This window comes from Giraffa tippelskirchi, chromosome 7 (assembly GCF_054371585.1).
Source record: "Giraffa tippelskirchi isolate mGirTip1 chromosome 7, T2T-mGirTip1v1.2.pri, whole genome shotgun sequence".
NCBI lineage: Eukaryota > Metazoa > Chordata > Mammalia > Artiodactyla > Giraffidae > Giraffa > Giraffa tippelskirchi.
Genome location: NC_137281.1, coordinates 52,980,022 through 53,001,716, shown reverse-complemented (window position 1 = coordinate 53,001,716; position 21,695 = coordinate 52,980,022). Strand labels below are relative to the sequence as shown.

Genomic DNA, 21,695 nt, shown 5'->3' with positions numbered 1-21,695 from the left:
TCAAGATCAGCAGGTGACCTTGGACTAAAGACCTCTTTGAACCCTACCCCACCAAAAAAAGGGTGGGGGCATGAAGGAGACAGAGGAGAAGAAAGAAGAGAGAGAGAGATTTGTATGAACTGATTCCAAGGCCATCACTAGGCTGCAGCCCACCATCGAGCCTTCTCTGGTTTGTGGAACACCCCTGGCTCCTTCTCACTTCGGGCTTTCCTATCTGCTGTTGCCCAGCTTGCAACTTACCTCTGTGCCCAGCACAGAGCAAGTGAAACGAGTCATCTCCTCAAGGGAGCCCTTTCTGATTCCCACCGGACCCCAGACTAGAGACCCAAGTACTTTTCCATTGCAGATTTTATTGCATTATAATTTTAAATGTTTGTGGCATTACATGCTTGATGCCTGCTATGGGCTAAATTGTGTCCCCCACAGCCCCGCAAATTCCTATATGGAAATTCCTAGCCCCCAGTGTGATAGTATTTGCAGACAGGGCCTTCAGGAGGTGATCAGGTCTAGAAGAGGTCAGGAGGGTGGCACCCCATGATGTCCTTATAACAAGAGGAAGAGAGACTAGAGCTGGCGGTCTCACATGAGCTTTCTGCCATATGAGGACACAGTGAGAAGGTGGCTGTCTGCAAACCAGGAAGAGAGCTCTCACCAGGAAATGAATCTTGCTCTTGGATGTTCATCCCCCAGGAATGTGAGAAATAAAGATCTGTTGTTTAAGTCACCCAGTCTATGGTATGTTGTTCGGGCAGCCAGAACTGATCAAGACAGTTTGTTGACCTCAGAGACACCAAGTCTGTCTTGTGACTGTCCTTTGATCACTCCCGGGCCTCCTGGGAGACCGATGGCACACCTGAACTTGATAAGTAGAGGAGGGTTTATTTACCCAAAGGGGTGAGTGTAGGGGATGTAACCCAGAACTTACCACCCTAAGCCTAACGGGAGGAAGGGAGGGATCATTGGGGATGCCATGAATGGGAGAGCTATGGCAAATCAGCCTCCTGGAGAGCAGCAGTGATTGCCAGTCGTGGAGCTGGAAGGGGACCGGAGAGGGAGTCACAGGAGGAAGTGCCTGACTCCTCCCTCTCTCCTCCCCCCAGTCTCCTGCCAGGACCCCCTGTTGTCCAAGCCCAAACAGAAGCCAGGGGGCATTGGAGCCCGGTGCCTCCCACACAGGTCCTCCTTCCAGGGCTAGCAAGGTGGGGACAAGTAGAGCACAGGCCTGAAGGGGCAAGCAGAGGCTACCTGGAGCATCCCCCTAGCACTCGGCACAGTTATGGGCACAAGTGTGAAATCAATATTGTGAATGAATGCCCATTCTGACCCCAGTCTCTTCTGTGCCTGGAGTCTGCCAGTAAAGGCGGGTCTTACAGGCTTCATGTACCTTCCTCCTTTGCTTTAAAGGAAAAGTGCAGAACTGATTTCCATACTCCAGTCTTGCTACCCTGTGCCTTTTGACAATCAACATCATTTTGGTGAAAAACCACAGGAACTGCCACTTGCTCCAAAGCCATCTGGTTAGTGTTCCCGATTTAGACGAAGATAGACACGTTTTCTTGGGTACCTGTCTCTGAGTCAAGGTATCCCATATGTCTGCTCCACATGAATGTCATCTAAAGAGGCCAAACTCTCTCCTTGGAGAGATCTGATTTCTTCCCCTCCTTGGGGAAGAAATTCACCTATTCACCCCACACGTATTTACCTAAATACATTTCTCTATTCAGAGCATAGTGGGTGAGGGCCAAGCTGGACTTAAGGGTATGATGGCCATAGAGACTCATTGCTCAGATCTTCTGCTGTGGAGACACAGTTGACCGATAGCTCCAGCTGCCACCTGTGGGGATGTACCATGTTCACCTTGAGGCTACACTTCTCCCAGGCTATACCAGCCAATGACTGGGCACAGCACAGTGCCAGCCCTTTCCCAAGGAACACGCACTTTATCTGGAGGATTCCTTACTGGCCTAGCCTAAATGTTCTTAGACCTGTACTGTGGTCTGGGGCTCCTCCTCCTAATTCTCCTCTCGAAGGTATCAGACTTGGACATCTAACCTGAAGGCTCGTCCTACCTCTTCCTGCTTCCTCCCCTTGTCACACCTTCCAGAGGGAAGTCCCTCACTGAATCTTCTGCTTGTCTAATTCCATCTTAATATATGCTTCTTGGAGATATTGGGTTGGCCAAAGAGTTCACTTGGGTTTTTCCATAGCATCTTACAGAAAAACCCAATTGAACTTTTCAGCCAATCCAACACAATTCATCACATAAAGTGTGGCAGTTTACCAAATTGAATAAGTCCACAGGCAGATGTTTGTGTGGGTTTGCATGCCTGTCAATGCAAGGATGCTTTCATTTATTTTATTTATTTTTAAGAAAGAGGATGAATGGGTTTGGGGCTTGGGAACTGAAGACAGCAGGCTGATAGAGGAAATGACATGAGTACTGTCTCTTTACCTGGCCTCAGCAGCTGGTTTGAGCCTGCTTGGAAGGAGGGAAAATGGCCAACAGTTGAAGGAGCTTCATCGAAGAAAGACCGTTTGAGAAGCTGAGCATAAGCATGACCAAATATGGGGAAAATGATAGTTACACACACAGTTGACCACTGACCACAAGGCACTGGCAGAAATGGCTATATCCAGTGGGGCAGTGTTTTCATAGAAGACTTGTATCAGTTAGCTATTGCTGTATAACAAACAACCTCAACATGCCCAAATTATTTATTTGTCCTTTTTTTAATTTTTTTTTTAATGTGGACCATTTTTAAAGTCTTTACTGAATCTGTTACAATATTGCTTTCTGTTTTATGTTTTGTTTTTTTGGCCATGAGACATGCAGGACCTTAGCTTCCCAACCAGGGATAGAACCCACATTCCCTCCATTGGAAAGTAAACTCTTAACCACTGGACTGCCAGGGAAGTCCCCTCATTATTTATTATCTTAAAATGACAATAGTTTATTATCTCTTATGTGTTACAGATCAGGTTGATTTTGGCTGATTTAGGCTAGGATCCACTGAGGTACCTTAGAAGCTGGGAGAGGTCCAATGTGGCTGGAGTTCAGAAGTCAGGGAAAGAAGTGAGTTAAAGGGCTAGGGGAGTCAGGGCAGACCATGCATGGCTCCCAAAGCCTTTGTAAGATGTTTGATTTTTGTCCCAAGAGAAGATGGAATCACTGAAAGGTCTTTAGTAGAGATGTGACACAATCTGACTTGTGTTTTCTTCATTCTCAAGCACTTTGGAGAATGGGTTGGAACTGCTAAGAGTAGAAATGGCAGGCCTACGAGGAAGAAATAGCTGTGTTCCCAGCAAACAAAATGGGGACCTAGAGAAGAAATGGAGGGAACAGATCTGAGGGTTGTTTGAGAAATAAAACCAACAGGACTAGGTAGAAGATGAGAGGCTAAGATCAGGGTGGTGACCTCTTAACTCCAGAAGCCGCTTTCCATTCAGAACATTCTGATTTTTCTATAACCCTTATCCAATAGTCCAAGGAAGTCATGGAAGACTGTCTTGGCAGCAAAGAAAATAAAATAGACTCCAAGCTAAAATCCACCCAACACTGACACAAACTTTTTCATTCTGCCAACACAGTGTGGGGTGAACTACAAAGGATTGTGAAATCACAAACACCTGGGTTCTGATTCCACCTCTGACCCTCATTAGCTGGAGAACGTGGGTGACCTATTTTAACTTTGTTGAGCTCCAATATCTACATCTATAAAATGGAAATTAAAATTCCCACTCCTTGGGGTAGCTTTAACTTGGGGTGATTGGGTCAGATGACAAATACAAAAATGTTTACAAAGCACTATACGTAGACCATAAAATGCTAGTTAATTTGGTACAATTATAAGAAAAATCATTCTCTTAAGAGAGTACATTTATCTAGAACACTGGTTTCTGGCAATGGCTAGTTCTATATTTACTCATCCCTCAAAAAAAGAGATATTGCTCCTTGGGTCTTTGTTGTAATGTCACATACTCAAAATGTAGGGGACAAAACCTCCCTCTGTGACTTGATGGTAAAGCTGTTTCAAATGGAAGAGCACAAAGTATCCTATTTTGAGGACAGTTTTCTCCACTCAGAAAACCTGTCACTGGTGACCTGTCGCCTCGTCTACAGTCCTCTTTGATAAATTACACAGGTGTTGGAGCCACAGGAGAGCAAATGTTCAATGCAAAATGGGATCAAAAGAGGCCAAGCAAGGGGCAGGGTTGGTCCTGAGCATAGGCATGGTGTCAGGAAGGGAGCACTTCACTTAGAGATGACTCATAACAGTGAAGTAAAAAAGGGAAACTCATTGACATGAAATAGCAAAGACAGGCATTGCTGAATTCTGGGATTTGAACAATATCACCAGCTTCTCTCCATCCTTTACTTCTGCTGCACTGGCTACAGCTCAGATAAGACTTTGCTCTCCCAGGGACAAGCCCAGCAGAAAAGAGAGAAATTCTCTTCTAAGGGACTCCTGGGCAAATCCTGGGCTTCACTCTGACTGGACCAACTTGAGAGTGAATTGTAAGTTGGTGAGGCTAGAGGATGCCTCAAGCTATGATGGCCCGCTTCCCCATGTGAAGACAGGAGTCCTCATTTGAGGTGACACAATGGATCTCCCTTTCAACACACTTGTAGGCAAGGGACTGCCTTTAGACTTTCAAACCAAGTACCACAGCCCATGTGCCACACCACATGCTGCTCTCTGCTTCCTGAGACTGTCCACCTGCCAAGTATCTCAAATAATTCTAGAGTTAGACAGGTGAGTGCACTTATGGTTTTGTTTTTCCAGCACCCTTCACACTTCTTGAGGGTAAAGACAACCCCAGTTTTCCTTCAGAAGGATGCACCTTTCTGATTCTCAATCCAGGAGCTTGGGAAAGGTGGACCTCTGCCACCCTCATCCCACTGCTCATTTCCAGAAATGAGCACATGACACTGGTCTGATTAATTATTGTAATACCTGCCCCAAGCCGCAGTGATTAAGCCAAGGATGGGTATGAACCAAGTCAGTCAATGGAGAGTCAGCCAAAGACCTTCCTTGAGATGATGGAACAAGAGTTTCTTTTTGCTGAGCCTATAATGGGGTATTAGAGGACTGTCCTCGGCTTTTCATTCCCCCCTCTCATATGACTTTGTAGCGTATGAGTGGCTGGAGTTTGATTCTTCACCTCCAGGTGACTTGTTTTGGTCAAAGGGGTGTGGTCAGATGTGACAATGTGTTTGTTCTAAACCAAAGCCTTCAGAGGTATCACATATTTCCACTTGCACACTTGGGCTCCCACCTCTTGCCATGAGGAGAACATTTCACGGATAGATGCTGATCCAGAGAGAATATGAAGACATATGAAGTAGACCTGAGCCCAAGAAAAATCCCCAAAGAGCAGAGCTCTCTCAGTCAACCAGCAGAAAGCTGTGAGCCAGAAAAATAAATGTTTGTTATAGAAAGCCACTGAGTTTTTGGATGTCTTGTTATGTAGCATTGCTGTGGCAATAGCTGACTGAGATTCTTGTCAAGCTGGTAAAATATAAACCTAGGGTTGTTAGTGGTCATTGCCCCCAAAATAAGAAAAGAACCTATCTGAAAATGAAGTCAACAGAAAGAAAAAGTCAATAGATAGAAATGAACAGTGTTTGTATATAAATTTAAATAGGGACTTCCCTGGTGGTCCAGTGGCTGGGACTCCATGCTCCCAATGCAGGGGACTTGGATTTGATCCCTGGTTGGGGAGTTAGATCCCACATGCACAGCTAAAAGATCCCATGTGCCCCAACTGAGACCTGGTGCAGTCAAATAAATAAATAAAATATTTTTAAAATAAATTCAAATAACAAATTCTAGGTACTTCCCTGGAGGTCCAGTAGTTAAGATTCCACACTTTCAAAGCAAGGAGCATGGGTTCAGTTCCTGGTCTGGGAACTAGATTCCACATGGCAATCAATCAATCAATCAATCAATCAATTTTTAAATAAAATTCAACGATCAAATGAGTCCACTCTTAGGCAATTCAGTTCATTAATTCAAAAAATTTCCAACAGATTTATTGGGCACCTTTTATGTACCAGGCACTGTTTTGAGTGCTGGGAAGAGAAGAGTGAAGAAAACACACCAAAAATCCTGCCTTCATGGAGCTTACACTCTATTGGCATACATAAACAAAGAAAACAACAAAATACATAGTATGTTAGAAAGCATTAAATGCTAAAGAAGAAAATATAAAGCTGAAAAGGGGACTATGAAATCCAATGGGAGGAGTTAGGTTTTTAGAGAGGGTGGCCAAGAAAGGGCTCACTGAGAAGGTAACCTTTTAGAAAAGACTTGAGTAAGTCAGCAGTCCACACAGAGGGAAGAGAAAATGCAAAGACTGAAGTGAGACCACGCCTGGCGTGATCAAGGAGCATGAGGAGGACAGTGTGAATGAAGCTGAAAGGAGGTTAGAGAGAGGACGAGGATGAATAGCGCCTCCTTCCAAAATTCACAATCACCCAGAACCTCAGAAAGTGACCACATTTGGAAATGTGTTCAGTTAAGATAGGCCACACTGGATTAGGGTGGATCCTAGATCCAATGAGTGGGGTCCTTATAAGAAAAGAAGAGACACACAGGGAGACCATATCAGGATGGAGGCAGAGATTAGCATAATACAGCTACCAGCCAAGGAACTCCAAGAACCGCTGGAACCACCAAAAGCTAGGAAAGATGCATGGGACAGTTCCTCCCTCAGAAACTTCAGATGGAGCTTCGCCCTGTGGACACCTTAATTTTGGACTTCTGGACTCCAGAATTGTGAGAGAACAAGTTTCTATTGTTTCAAGCCGCCCAGTTTGTGACACTTTGTTATGGCAGCTCTAGAACACTAATACAGAGAGGCAAGAGGAGACACGTGTTTGGGAAGATTTGGGACAGGGAGTTACATAGCTTGATTGACATGTTAACGAGATTTCTCTGATCATTGTGTGGAAATTACCTGCAGGGGAAGCAAGGGCATAAGCATTTAGAAGGCCACTCCAAAAATCCGAGCAACAGAGAGATGACAGTGACCTACAGGGAGTGCTGAGAATTGGACTCGGGATAGATCCAAAAAGTAAGTCAAGAGGACTTGCTGCCAGTTGGACGTGGGACATAAGAGAAGGAGAGGCATCAAGAACGAAGCCAGGGTTTTGAGCCTGAGTTACAGGGTTGATGGCATTGCCATTACTCAAGATGGGAATATTGTGTCAGAGAGTGAGTTGATGCACAATGGGGGGCGGGTGCATCGAGGCTCTGCTGGGACTTGTTATGTTTAAGAAACCTATTCACAATGGAATATTACTCAGCCATTAAAAAAATACATTTGAATCGGTTCTACTGAGATGGATGAAACTGGAGCCCATTATACAGAGTGAAGTAAGCCAGAAAGAAAAACAACAATACAGTATACTAATGCATATATATGGAATTTGAAAGATGGTAACGATAACCCTATATGCGAGACAGAATAAGAGAAACAGATGCATAGAACAATTTTATGGACTCTGAGGGAGAAGGTGAGGGTGGGACGTTCTGGGAGAATAGCATTGAAACATGTATATTATGTGAAACAGAACACCATTCCATGTTCGATGCATGAGACAAGGGCTCAGGGCCGGGGCAATGGGATGACCCAGAGGGATGGGATGGGGAGGGAGGTGGGTGGGGGGTCCAGGAAGGGGAACACATGTAAACCCATGGCTGATTCATGTCAATGTATGGCAAAAACTATTACAATATTGTAAAGTAATTAGCCCCCAACTAAAATAAATAAATTTATTAAAAAAAGAAAAGAAACCTATTCAGCATCTAAGTGGAGACAGTGCAGAGGCAAGTGGATATTCCAGAGTGGAATTCAGGGGAGAGGTCCAGGGTGGGGATATAAATTCAGAAGTCATCAGTAGCACATGGATGGGATTAGAGCTGTGAAGTTGGATGAGATCACATAGGAACAGAGTATGAATAGAAAAGAGAAGAGGCCCAGGGCATGATGAGTTCTGGAGAACTTCAACCTTTAGAGAGCAAGCGAGTATGGACACTCAGCAGAGAAGACTGGTGTCTGGCAATGGGAGGAGGATCAGGAGAGGAGCCTGCCCAAGAACCATGTCAAGGACAAGGGGATCAATCGTGTCAAGTACTACTGATGGAGCACATCAGATAAGGACCCAAAAAGAACTACTGGATTTAGCCTCAAGGAGGTCACTGCAGACTTGGAGAAGGGCAGATTCAGTGAACAGAGGTAGAAAAACCTGACAAGGGTGGGTTCAAGAATTGAATGGAATTGGAAGACAGCAAGTATGGATGTGTCTTGAAGGAATTCTTGAACCCATCAAGTTTTTCTTTTTCATTACTGTGAATTGCTTATCCAGGCAAAGGGAGGAGGGATGCAGGAGGCAAAGGAAGGTATGGAATACCTCCTATGTGCCAGGAACTACATATGCATTATCTTATTTAATTTTAATTTAATAAATGCCCAGAATAAGGATGATTATTAACAGAGTTGTTTATCCATTCATTAGACAAGGTATTTATTGAGCACATACTATGTTCCAGGCATTGCGCTGAGAGCTGGGGATACAGCAGTGAAGAAAGCAAAAAAAAATTCCTGCCCTCTGACAGCTTAAAATTTGGTGGGAGAAATCAGACAATTAGTGAAAACAATAATTATTATTACATGACATTAAAAAGAGCTCGGTTTGTTGGGCAGGGGCCAGGAGGTTGCAATTTTCAAGAGGATGTTCAGGCAAAGGCCTCCTGGAAGAAATGTTCTTTGGGTAAAACCAGAAGGAAATAAAGAGGTGAATCGTGAAAACCGTTGGGCCAAGAGTACAGGAGGCAGAGAGAACAGTGAGCACAGAGGCCCTGAAATTGTGGCTTTCTACATGGGTTTGAAGACTAGCCAAGAGGCCACTGGACCAGTGCAGAGTGAATGAAGGGGAAAGGATTAACAGTGGAGTTAATTACGTGTTTTTTTTTTAATTAATGGAAGTTACATGCCAAAGGTAACTCGCAGCCAGTCTGTCAGCTCACCTGGTGAAGGAAGCTCACCTAAATGACATTTTTAAAATAACTGCAATATTTTACACATGACACAAAAGTCTTTTGTAAGCACATTTAAGGGATTGAGTCTTTCCCTTTACTGCCAACCGTTATCAAAAGCGACTTCCAGTAGTACCAGTAAAACCCTAATTCCCCAAAGGTGGAACTGGAAACGAATGTCGGTGCATTGTCACGTGGGAAGGAGGGGCTGGATCTCCAGTTCCAACAGACCAGCCTTCCTTTGGCGGTCTGTCCTAACCACTGCCATGCTGGTCGCTAGGGGGCGTTGCTTCCCACTTAACGCCCTCCTGGTCTTGAGAGCAATGGCAGGGCTCCTCGAAGGTCCCTTAGCACAGGAGTCAAGGCCTTTGCAAAGGAGCCAAGGCAGAGCAAAGGGGAGGTGAAACACAGCGGACTTGTTGGAAATGTGATCATGTGGGGCCCTGGGCCAGCCCTAAACTCCAGCTCTCGGCCAGCCTCCTTGAGGTAGGCAGCTTGCAGGGTGTGTGTATTGACCAAACACATCTCTTACTGGGTGAACACCGCGTTCCAGGCACTGTGCTAGGAGGTGGGGATATATTTTTAATAAAAGAGGCATAGATCTTACATTCGACGAAGAAATCAATACGTAATCCCAAAGTGGAATAGGCCAAATGAAGGGAATGGAGTGGTGTGGAGACGGAGAACTTCGGAGCTTGTGTCGGGCGGCCAGGGAAGACCTCTCTCAAGGGGTCTTCAACCTGAGACTTGAGGAGGAGCGGCCAGCCTTGCAAGGAAGGAAGCAGGCAGGTGGGGAGCCGGTGTCAAGACGCTGACGTGATGGAGAACCAGAAAGAAGACCAGAGGGGCGTCTCGGTGGGCGAGGCAGGGGGCCAGGTTCTCTGTCTGACACAGGAGTCTGGACTTCGTCCTAAAAGTGCGTTAGGGCGTGTGTGCTCAGTCGCGCCCCTTTGGCCGGTGGAATCCTAAAGGTCTTTAAGCAGGGAGGGTGCCTCAATGGCCCCCAGACCTCCATCCCACACACCGCTCCACCGAGAGGCGGGGTCCACGTTCCCAGCCCACCCCAGCTCCGAGACCGGGCAGGGGCTGGGACCGCTCTCTCCGGAGCCATGAGGGCGGGGCCCTGTGCGACTCTCCAGAACAAACGGCCCAGAGCACACAGCGCCCGCCTGGGCCCCCATCACGGCGGCGGGCGCCTGCTCTGGAGAGCCCAGACGACACGCTGCGAAGACGCGCAGAGGAGCCCAGGTAGGAGCCCGCGTGGACGGATCCACGTGGAGGGGCGCCGGGGACCCCCAGTCAATAGCCGACGACAGCCGCCAAACGGATGAGTCACGACGCCTTCAGAGGACTCGGGCCGCCAGCCTTGGGGAGCCGCTGGAATTCCTCCCCCACAGAATCCATCAATTCAAAACAAACAAAAAATGCTTGTTTGACACCACTAGTTGCGGAGGAGAATGCATTTACGCAGCTTTAGGGAACCAGAACAAAGGTCTGTGTAGAGCGTGAACTGGCCGGAGGCATAAACACTTCGACTAGACGTCTCAATTTCTTTGAAGTCTAGAGCCAAAGAACAGGACCCCGAGATAATGCAGAATGCGCTTTCTCCCCGGTCTGAGAGAAAACTTTCCTGTCAGAGGACCCTCTCACCCCTCAGTCGGGCGACTGACCAGCGGAAGAACCTCTCCCGGCCGTCGGGAGCCGCCCCACCACCAATGGGGTGGGCGGGCCTCGCGGCGAAGGCCCAGGCGCTCGAAGAACGACGCCGTCGGCCCGGTGGCCCTGCACTGCGCGTGCGCCGGGCGGGAGTCTTTCACTCTTGAGCGCTTTTGGTTTATTCGTCCAAGGACGCGTCCACCTTAATTTCATATAGGTAGCAAAGCATTTTTCAAAAGTAATTCCTTTTTCCATGATATGTCGCTTTTCGTCCCTTCAGTGTTTTTGCTTCCTTTTAAATGTCGTTTGCTATTTTGCCCCCTTTTAGCATTTTAAAGACTTTTTTTTAAGCCTTTTCATCCAAATACATCCATCCTAATGGGCTGAAAATCCTTGAAAGGCTGAAATGTAGCTGCTGCTGCTGCTAAGTCGCTTCAGTCGTGTCCGACTCTGTGCGACCCTATAGAGGCAGCCCATCAGGCTCCCCCATCCCTGGGATTCTCCAGGCAAGAATACTGGAGTGGGTTGCCATTTCCTTCTCCAGTGCATGAAAGGGAAAAGTGAAAGTGAAGTCGCTCCGTCGTGTCTGACTCTTAGCGACCCCATGGACTGTAGCCTACCAGGCTCCTCCGTCCATGGGATTTTCCAGGCAAGAGTACTGGAGTGGGGTGCCATTGCCTTCTCCGGAAATGTAGCTAAGCAATACAAAAATACAACCAATAGAGAAGGCTGTTGCTGGCCTTCAAGGGGCAGCACCCGGGTTCAATGTCTCATCTCTGGGCCGTAAAATTCAAAACCCAGAATGCAAAATTCATTCCTGGTGGTGATAAGACAAATGAGTCATTTTTTTTTCTTCCATTATTATAAAAAAAAAAAAAGCACGTTGATTGTAAAAACTGTAGAAAACACATAAGCTAAAAGATAAAGGAGGAAGAGAAGGAGAAGGGACAGCAAAAAAAAAAAAAAAAAAAAGGCAGGGAGGGGGGTGGGAGACCAGCCAGACAGATATTAATTATTACCCAGAAAGATATAATTTCTCAGTAATACATCTTGGTAATCTATCAGGTCTTAACATGTTCATCTGGTGCCAAGCCAATCTCTCTTGTTTTTTTCAGCCAACAGCAGTAGATCAAGCATCTACTAGGCACCAGGCTCTGTACTAGGCAATGAAGCTACCACAGCAAACAGGCAATTATGATACAGCCTGCCACCTGCCACGGGGTGGGGAGTGGGCACAGGGCACAGTAGGGACACAGGGGAAGGCCCCCAATTCTGCCAGTTTAGGGGGTCAAGGAGAGACATCCATCTAGATTTCTGAGATGGGTAGGAATCAGCCAGCAATGCGAATGGCAGAGGTGTGGGGGCCGGGTTGGAGGGGAAGTGTAGCTCGTGGCCCCCACACTGGAGGAACTGATGAGGGATCAAATGGCCGGAGCCTAAAGGAAGGGAAAGCCGGACACATGGCCGGGGAGACACACAAAGGTGAGATCATGAAGGCCCTTTATCCCAAGAGAATGCAGACCTGTGGTAAGACTGGATTTGAAGAAGGGCAGTAGTGAAGGCAGCAAGAACAGTTAGGAGGACTCTTCACTCACCAGCCTGGCCAGAGATGCTAGAGGTCCGTGGAGAGAAGGGAAGAAGGAACAGACTGGAGAGACATTAAGGAGGCAGAATCATCAGGACTTGGTGAGTAACTGGATGTGGGGGTGAAGGGAGGAAGGAAGTCGAAAGCGACATGTGGGTTTCCATACAGAAAGTGAAAGTGAAGGTAGCTCAGTCGTGTCCAGCTCTTTGTGACCCCATGGACTATACAGTCCATGGGATTCTCCAGGCCAAAATACTGGAGTGGGTAGCCTTTCCCTTCTCCAGGGGATCTTCCCCACCCAGGGATCGAACCCAGGTCTCCCACCATTGCAGGCGGATTCTTTACCAGCTGAGCCACAAGGGAAGCCCATACAGACGTGTAGATATGTGTCCATACAGACACATAGATATATTCATGGTCTTAGTCACTAAGAGAAAGGACACCAAGGAATGGGATGGGGGAGATTTTGAACACAGGGAGCTCCAGGTCTCTGTGGGATTCCAGCTGGAGCTTCACAGTGGGGAGGTGAAGGTAGTTTGAGTTTCTGTGCTTTATGGCTGATTTTCAGGCCCCCTGCATAGCATCTGTCCCTATCAAAATTCTCCACCTGGGCAATTAGCTGTTTCTCTGTTTGGATACTGGGTTTGGACTCTCCCCTAATTCCGAAGCAAATGGTTGCAGAGGTAAAGCTAAACAACTTACTGTTTTGTCCACACAGTATCAACATTCAAAACAAACACAATCTAAGTAGTGGATTCACATAGGTATTTGATATTATAGACCCTCCACGCAAAGCATCTGCCACGCCAAGGACATGTCCCTCTCCCCTTATTCAAGGAACCTGGGTCCAAGAGGTCCACATCACCAGGTCGGCAATGTTCTGGGGCTCAGAAAGTCCCACTGCTTAGTGTCATTCAGGTTAGGCTGAGAATAATAGTCCATGAGGACAATCTCCGTGTTCTACAGCAGGCTGAAGACTCAGCTCCTGATGGCTACAGGCATCTTACAAAGAAGAAAGGAAGACTAAGGATGTGAAAAGAGGCTGTCAGGACTCAGGAAATAGGCTCTGATGATTCAACAGTGTTTTACTCAAATAATAGCCTAGGAATGGCACCTTTTTGTGCCAAGAAGCTGTCCTATGTCTACTCTTTTGTTTCTCCCCTCCCCACCCAGGTGTAGGAGAGACTAGAGAAGATTTGTGTTCAACTCTTTTTGACCCCAGGGACTGTAGCCCACCAGGTTCCTCTGTCCACGGAATTCTCCAGGCAAGAATACTGGAGTGGATAGCCATTCCCTTCTCCAGGGGATCTTACCAACCCAGGGATCAAACACAGGTCTGTTGCATTGCAGGCAGATTCTTTACCATCTGAGCCACCAGGGAAGCCCCAAATATGTCAAACCCTTGAGTAATTCAGATCTTGTGGGCATTTTAAGATCTTATAGAGAGATAATATAAGTAGATAATTTATATGGGCCAATACAAGTGGTAAAAAAGCCTATGGAAAAAATCCATACTATTAAATTTTAATGCAGGCTAAAGCAACCTTGACACATTATTTTAAACCTGCCCAATTTGGCAAAATTTCACAATACAAACAAGATGTAATTTGGGCCAAGTTGGAATGAAAGTAGAACCTCATTCACTAAGGGTGCCATTATAAATTACAATGACCTCTTTGGAAAGCACTATTATAAGACATTCCTGATCATTTCATTCCTGGAAACTTAATCTAAGCAAAGAATTCAACAAAAGCAAAAAGCTATATATCACAAATATGTTTATTACTTTCTCAGCTATTATAGGAAAATAACAGCACCTAAACAACCATCTAAATGTCCAACGTTAGAGAACTGCATTGTAAACTGTGACATATCCACCAAAAATGACATCTGAAAAGCTGAGGAGAGTTTCAAAATGCTAATGATGTATAGTCTTGGGGGAAAAAATAGGATACAAAATTATATGTATCATGCTTTCTCACCATAAGCAAGAACTAAATTTTGTTCCCTATGAATAAAAACGTCCCATATATTTCAAGACAGCAGGAACCAATAATATCTGGGAAACAAGTAGAGGTTTGTGTTGAATTCCATTTCTCTGCTACTTTTTCTCCCTTACCAGCCATGTAATAAAGTCACACCTTCTAAATCTTGGTTCCTTCCTTAGCAAATTGAAGGAAAAAATGAGTGGAAGGAAGGAAAGAAAGAAAGAAAAATAAAGAAAAGAGACAATAAGGAAAACACTTTCCAAACTATAAAGTACCATACAAACAAAATGTTCCAATGACATGGAAATAGCAGAAAGCTAAGGGATGGTTCAACAGGAAGTTGGAAGACTAGTAAATAAGCAGGGCTGATGACTTAAGATTTTAAACAACTTCAGTGTGTGTGTGTGTGTGTGTGTGTGTGTGTGTGTGTGTGTGTTTATGAGCTAGTTTTGAAGTGAACTTTGCTGGCAGTGTTTTTAAAGTTGAAAGACTACATTTACAACTTAATCTATTCTCTCCAAGCTATCTTTTAACAATGTGAAAAAAGTTTCTTTAATTTTCCATGTTTTGGGTAGTTCTTACATGGTGGCACAATATTCTCAATCAATTAAACTGTCCGGATAAATCTGATCTAGGGATTGTGCAGAATGTGCAGTTTGGAAGTGAGAGTGAAGAAATAGTATAATTATCACAGTGTCTTAACACAAATGTTGAATGAATGAGTGAATGAAGGAGCAAATAAATATGCATGAGGACCAGGAAGGATTTTTTTTCCTTCAAACTCTTAGCTGTGGCATGTGGTATCTAGTTGCCTGACAAGGGATTGAACCCAGGTTCCCTGCATTGGGAATGTGGAGTCTTAGCCCTAGACTACCAGGGAAGTGCCCCAGGGAGGATTTTTTTAATCACGGTGGTGGGCTTATGGATAACCGGGTGTCATGGACACAGCACAACTTCAGAAATTCCAGGTTAAGATAGTGATTGAAATTGCATCTCAAAAATTCCCAGCCCTAACAATAAGCAAAAAAAATAAAAATAAAAATTCCCAGCCCTGACATCTAAAACAATGAGTAAAACAGTTAAACAAGCAAAAAAACAGAGAGTCATCAGTAGTATTCAAGTAAGACCAAAGGAGTAAACTGATGAAAGACAATTAAGAAAAGAAACAAAAATTATGGAGCAAAGCAGAAAGGACAACACAGCATGGCTCTTAGGCCACCTTCACCACTCAGAAGTTCTACCTGTAAATCAACAAAATCCAGGAAAGTTTTATTGAATCCCCTAATTCTTACCTTTTTCTCTTCTGATACAGAAGTAGGGGAAAGAGTTGCTGGGAAGAAATATGGAGATGGCAGGAAACAACAGAGAAAAGCGAACAGAGAAAGGAAGGCTCTAAACCTATATGCTGAATTGGAAAACAAAACCAAAGATATTCCAACCCCTGGAGAAATGGCTGTACACCACCACCATCACCACTATCCCCACTGAGAGGAGTGAATCTTGATCCAGGATGTTTGACATAATTTAGAAGAGAGAATAGAGTCCAGACAATTCTTACAGACAGCAGGTTTGCTCTGCTGATCTCTCTCCCTCATCCCCTCAGGCCACAACAGGTAAGTGGATAGAACACAAAATGCCTCACCCTCAAAATACAACTTGGAGAGGAAACAATCTGGTTTCAGATAGGGTAGGGAGAGAGTCAAAATGTCATCTATGCTTTATAACTGCAAACAGAATGTCTGATTAGTGCTGCCCAAGCATAAATAAAGGCTTCCCTGATAGCTCAGTTGGTAAAGAATCTGCCTGCAGTGCAGGAGACCCCGGTTTGATTCCTGGGTCAGGAAGATCCCCTGGAGAAGGGATAGGTTACTCACTCCAGTATTCTTGGGCTTCCCTTGTGGCTCAGCTGGTAAAGAATCCACCTGCAATGTAGGAGTCCTGGGTTTGATCCCTGGGTTGGGAAGATTCCCTGGAGAAGGGAAAGGCTACCCACTCCAGTATTCTGGCCTGGAGAATTCCATGGACTGTATAGTCCATGGGGTCACAAAGAGTCGGACATGACTGAGCAACTTTCACTTTCATTTTCCAGCATAAATAAAAGGAAAAGAAATGTGATAGAAAGTGTGCAGACTTACTGCAAAAAAAGAAAAGAAGGAAGAAAGGAAAGAAGGCAGGGAAGGAGGAAGGAAAGGAGAGGAGGAGGAAGGAGGGGAGGGAGGGAGAAGAAGGCAGGAGTGGGGAAGGGTGGGAGGAAGGGACATACAAATATAAAATAAAGAACTCAGCCAAGAAGAAAGCATTACCAAAAAGAGAAGGAAATCCTTTACAACTACTTCATGCTATACAGCAACAAATAAGAAAATGAATGTCATTAAAACAAGAGCGCCAAACAAAATAAAACAAGTGAGATGCTCTCAATGGAGACTGAACAACTAAGGAAACCAATTGAGGACCCAAACAACAATATTATGGAACTAACACATAATTCAGGACAGCAAAGAAAGAACAGATCTTGTGCTGAAAATTGAATTACTGAAATAAAAGACGTGCAACAATTAAAATGAAAAACATCTTAAAACTGTTACAGAGAAACTAACAGATATGGAAGACAAAAAATATCCAACATATGTATATTTGATTCCTTAAATTGATAGCCCAACAAAGATTTAAGATGTACTTAAAGCCCACACGGTACAAACAATTTTCCTGTGATAGAGGAATGATTTTTTAATCTCTAAGAGCACAATCCGTGGCAGGAAAATTTTATGCAGAATGCTCAATATGTTCCAGTTAAACGGGAATTATGTAGAATCAGAAAGAATTGTTCCAATAAGTAACAAAGTAAACTACTCACAAGGAAGAAAAAAAAAATTCTAGCTATCCTCAAAAAATTCCATAGCAGCACTCAATGCCAGAACACAACAGGATCCTGTCTATAAAGTTTTTAATGAGAGACAGTGTGTCTGGAGAAGGTTGCACCCGGTCCACGAGGTTGTTCAAGCAATACAGAACCCATAAGTCATTCTTGAAACAGTGACTTCAAAATGAAATTTAGACAACTGAGATGACCATAAACAAATAATTGAGTAATCCAAAAGACACAGGAAAGGGGCTAGTCATAAGCACTGAATCTATTTAAATATAGAACCAACAGTAAATGTGTTTTACTATGGTTACTATTTACTATGGTTTTACTACACCCTGCTTATTTAACTTACATGTAGAGTAAATGCCAGGCTGGATGAATCACAAGCTGGAATCAAGACTGCTGGGAGAAATAGCATCAACCTCAGATACAGATGATACCTCTCTAATGGCAGAAAGTGAAGAGAAACTAAAGAGCCTCTTGATGAGGGTGAAAGAGGAGAGTGAAAAAGTTAGCTTAAAACTCAACATTCAAAAAACTAAGATCATGGCATCTGGTCCCATCACTGCATAGCAAATAGGAAGGGAAAAAGTGGAAGCAGTGACAGATTTTATTTTCTTGGGCTCCAAAATCACTGCAGACACTGACTGCAGCTATGTAGTTAAGACACTTGCTCCTTGGAAGGAAAGCTATGACAAACCTAGACATAGCTAGGTCTGTCATTAAAAAGCAGAGACATCACTTGGAAACAAAGGTCTGAATAGTCAAAGCTATGGTTTTTCTAGTAGTCATGTATGGATGTGAGAATTGGACTATAAAGAAGGTTGAGCTCCAAAGAACTGATGCTTTTGAACTGTGGTGTTGGAGAAGAGTCTTCAGACAGCAAGGAGATCAAACCAGTCAATCCTAAAAGAAATCAATCCTGAATATTCATTGGAAGGACTGATGCTGAAGCTGAAGCGCAAATACTTTGGCCACCTGAAGTGAAGAGCTGACTTACTAGAAATGACCCTGATGCTGGGAAAAACTGAAGGTAAAAGGATAAGGCGGTGGCAGAGGAAGAGATGGTTAGATAGCATCAGGGACTCACTGGACATGAATCTGAGCAAACTGCAAGAGATAGTGGAGCCTGACTGCAGTCCATGAGGTCACAAAGAATCAGATATGACTTAGCGCTCAACAACAATGGTTACTATGAGAAATAGATTTATATAAGTGAATATATAATATATAAATATATATATTTACTGAGTGTGAAGCTCAGAAAATTAAAAACAATCATAATGTAACTTGTTAAAAATCAGGAAGCAGGGGACTTTCCTGGTGGTCCAGTGGCTAAGACTGTGCACTCCCAATGGAGGGGACCTGGGTTTGATCCCTGGTCAGGGAACTAGATCCCACACACAACTAAAGATCTAGCCTGCCGAATGCTGCAGTTAAGATCCAGTGTAATCAAACAAATTAATTAAATAAGTAAATAATAAATATTAAGAAAAAATCTGGAAGCAAAAGAAGTGATAGGAGAAAATGCACAAATATTAATGCTCCCATCTTTCTTGACAAGGATTAATTATACTAGTTACAATAAAAACTAAGACACGTAATTTTACAAATCCCCAACCACTTAATTTACATTTCTTTTTTCTCTTTCTCTCCCTCCTTTCCTCCCCTTTTAAAGGAATATTTTATTCTATCTCTTGTAGTAAAGACACGTTTATTTAAAATTCAACAGTTCTTTCCATTTCACTATAATTTCTTTTCTTGCATTGAATTTAAATAAAGGTAAATTAGCAAATTGAACACTGTCAATAAAAATAGCATTTCATTTTAATAAACTGTATATATGCTCTACTATATACGTATACCTAATACATAAAAATATGTGCATATATTCACTCCGTGCTCACTAAGGTTAATCCTGAGTGGTAGGATTTTGCGTTTTTTTTCTGCGACCTTTGATCTCTTTAAAATAAGCACGTTATCTGTTTTGAAAGACAACAGATTGGTTGTATTCTTATACTAATACCTGAAATGTCAGAGAAGAAGAGAGGAAGGAGGGGAGTAGGTCGGTGGAGAGAGAACGGAGGCGAGAAAGGGGCAGGGGGCCAGAAGGCGGAGAGGGCAGGGAGGAGGGATGAGAGAAGGGGAGCCGCAGAGAGCTCAGACCGAGGAAGAGCGGAGAGTGCGGAGAAGTGGGGAGGGGCGGGGAGGGCGCGGAGCGGGGCGCCGGAGACCAGCAGGAAGTGCCGCTGGGCCGCAAGCTGACCTACTTTTCTTGGGCCGATTTGTTTGCCGCCAAAGCTACTGTGAAGACAGCCCAGTGCTCGGTGAGACTCGCAGGAAGCCAAGCCGGATGCCGGCCGCGGCCTTCTCCTCCCTCGGCGCAGAGGGCTGTCCTTTTCATCCACTCTAGCTTCCCGGGAAAAGCCGGAAACCCTTCGGAGATCTGAGGCCAGGCTTCTCTTAGGGATCACGGGGCTTCGTCTATAAACTTGAGTCTCTGCATGGGATCTCTGGCCAGAGAGCAGATTCTCTTCTCCCTGGGGCAGGACTAAACCCTTGTGTTCTGGTACCCTCACCTGGTGTCCCCTCCAGGCCCATGTGAGGCCCACGTGGTGAAACGTGTTCTGGGACCCTCATCTGGTGTCCCCTCCAGGCCCATGTGAGGCCCACGTGGTGAAACGTGTAGACACACACACACACACACACACACACACACACACACACACACTCTCTTCCTCCTGGTCCAGGCAGACACACACACACACACACACACTCTTACACACACACACACACACACACACACACACACACTCTTCCTCCTGGTCCAGGCAGACACACACATACACTTCCTCCTGGTCTAGCCAGCCTCCCAGCATCTGCTGGAGACTTGTAGACTAAGAAGTTCAGGTTGTCAGCTCAGCTGTGCCGTCTTCCATCTGTGTCCTTGGGCAAGTCACTTGATGCCTTGGAGTCTCATCTTTCTTGGTTTCTTTATTTATTTAGCTGCACCAGGTCTTAGTTTCAGCCTGCAGGATCTTTAGTTGTGGCTTGTGGGATCCATTCCTCGACCAGGAGCTGAACCCCAGCGCCCTGCCTTGGGAGGACTGAGTCTTAGCTGCTGGACCAGGAGGGAAGTTCCTATTTAGAGACTCTTAGAATAAGCAACTCCTGTGATGCAGATGACATGATGGGTGCCAGAGCTTTAGGTGAAATACCTCTCTTAGCTTCTCAGCAGCAACCGCCAGGAGGAAAATTGAGATGGATATAAGCAGCACAGCTATGAGTAGACATTTGTCATTTGGGGGTCATATATGGGGGTTGCGGTCCATGCCTCCTTTTATAGTTAATATCTTGATTTCTTCTGGGGAAATTACCTCTCCTGCACTGTGCTTTCTTGGGTGACTGAAAAAGTCTCTCACCCTCCCCAGGCCAAGAAGTGCCCATGAACCCACTGGCCAGTTGGACTTTCGTCCCCCAGGACTTGGAATCATGAAGGGAATGTGCAAGGACAGAAGAAAGCAATGATACCAATAATAGTAACAGTAATAACAACAGCGGGGCTTTTTTCTTTCTAGCAATGGTACCCTATCTAGGTTATCATTGCGTCCACCACCAGCACCACCATCTGGGTTAACGGGTACTAGAGTTTCCTTAGCAAGATTCCCTATCTAGTGCAAGGGCTCTGAACCTGGGGTCCCAGGGCTGGGTTTCCTGGAACTTTGTGGCCCTCTTGAAATTGTCTGTGCAACTGTGCATCTTTCAGAGAAGAGTGGTCTATAGTTTCAATCAGACTCTGAGGGGTTGATTACATCAACTAATTTGCTAACGTAGCAAGTGAAAGTATTTCAGGCATCCTAGTGGAGAAACTTCTGAAAACTACCCAAATTCTTTTGTATATCCCAGTCTCATTCTCAGGACACTACCCTCTGTTAATCAGCTTTCCCGTGTGGCTTGCCTCCATGGAGAGAATGCAGTAAGCAACTGATGGGGGGCCCTTGGCTCCACTTGAGATTTGTGTTACTCACCACAAAGTAAAAACCAGGGACATGAGGAAAGGAGGGAAAGAATTCTCCTAGGCAGCCCCAGGTGCACAGATCACAGAACGTGGGGGATAATAACTATTAGTATTTGTTGAGCCTATGTTCTAGATGCTTTCATACGTTATCTTATTTAATCATAACTAACCAGGGAGAGGGAAATTATTACCCTCATTTTTATATGAGGACACCAAGGTTTATAGAATTTTAAAAATTTCCTCAGGCTCACACAGCTGCATGGCTTCCAAGACTATGTGTTTTCATGCTGCCAGAAACAACCACAAACCAAATCCAAAGAAAGGTAATCATGTGTTGGTCGTGTGGTAACTTTGGTTGTGGTGCTACTGTCTTGATCCCCCTTTCATTCCCCCTTTATCATTGTTTTCTTCTGTCTCATGATCCCCCTTTCATCCCCCCTTTCCAACCCAGCAGTGGACCTGGGTTCAGGACTGTGAACCCAGGCATGGCTGTCTGGTATTCACCCCCAGATAGAGAGATTGATTGATGGGTGAAAACATG

The 21,695-nt window shown here is 44.9% G+C and overlaps 1 long non-coding RNA gene across 2 annotated transcripts; it reads left to right on the top strand.

Moving 5' to 3' along the window:
• Positions 1-9,291: 9,291 nt before the first annotated feature.
• LOC145514791 (uncharacterized) lies at positions 9,292-16,420 on the top strand. Of its 2 annotated transcripts, none has more exons than XR_014060464.1 (3): positions 9,292-10,914; positions 11,813-12,383; positions 13,249-13,616. It is a non-coding gene; the product is annotated as an uncharacterized LOC145514791 (long non-coding RNA). The 2 variants fall into 2 exon arrangements; XR_014060463.1 differs by lacking the exon at positions 13,249-13,616 and adding an exon at positions 15,583-16,420 and having other exon boundaries at positions 9,293-10,914.
• Positions 16,421-21,695: the final 5,275 nt, after the last annotated feature.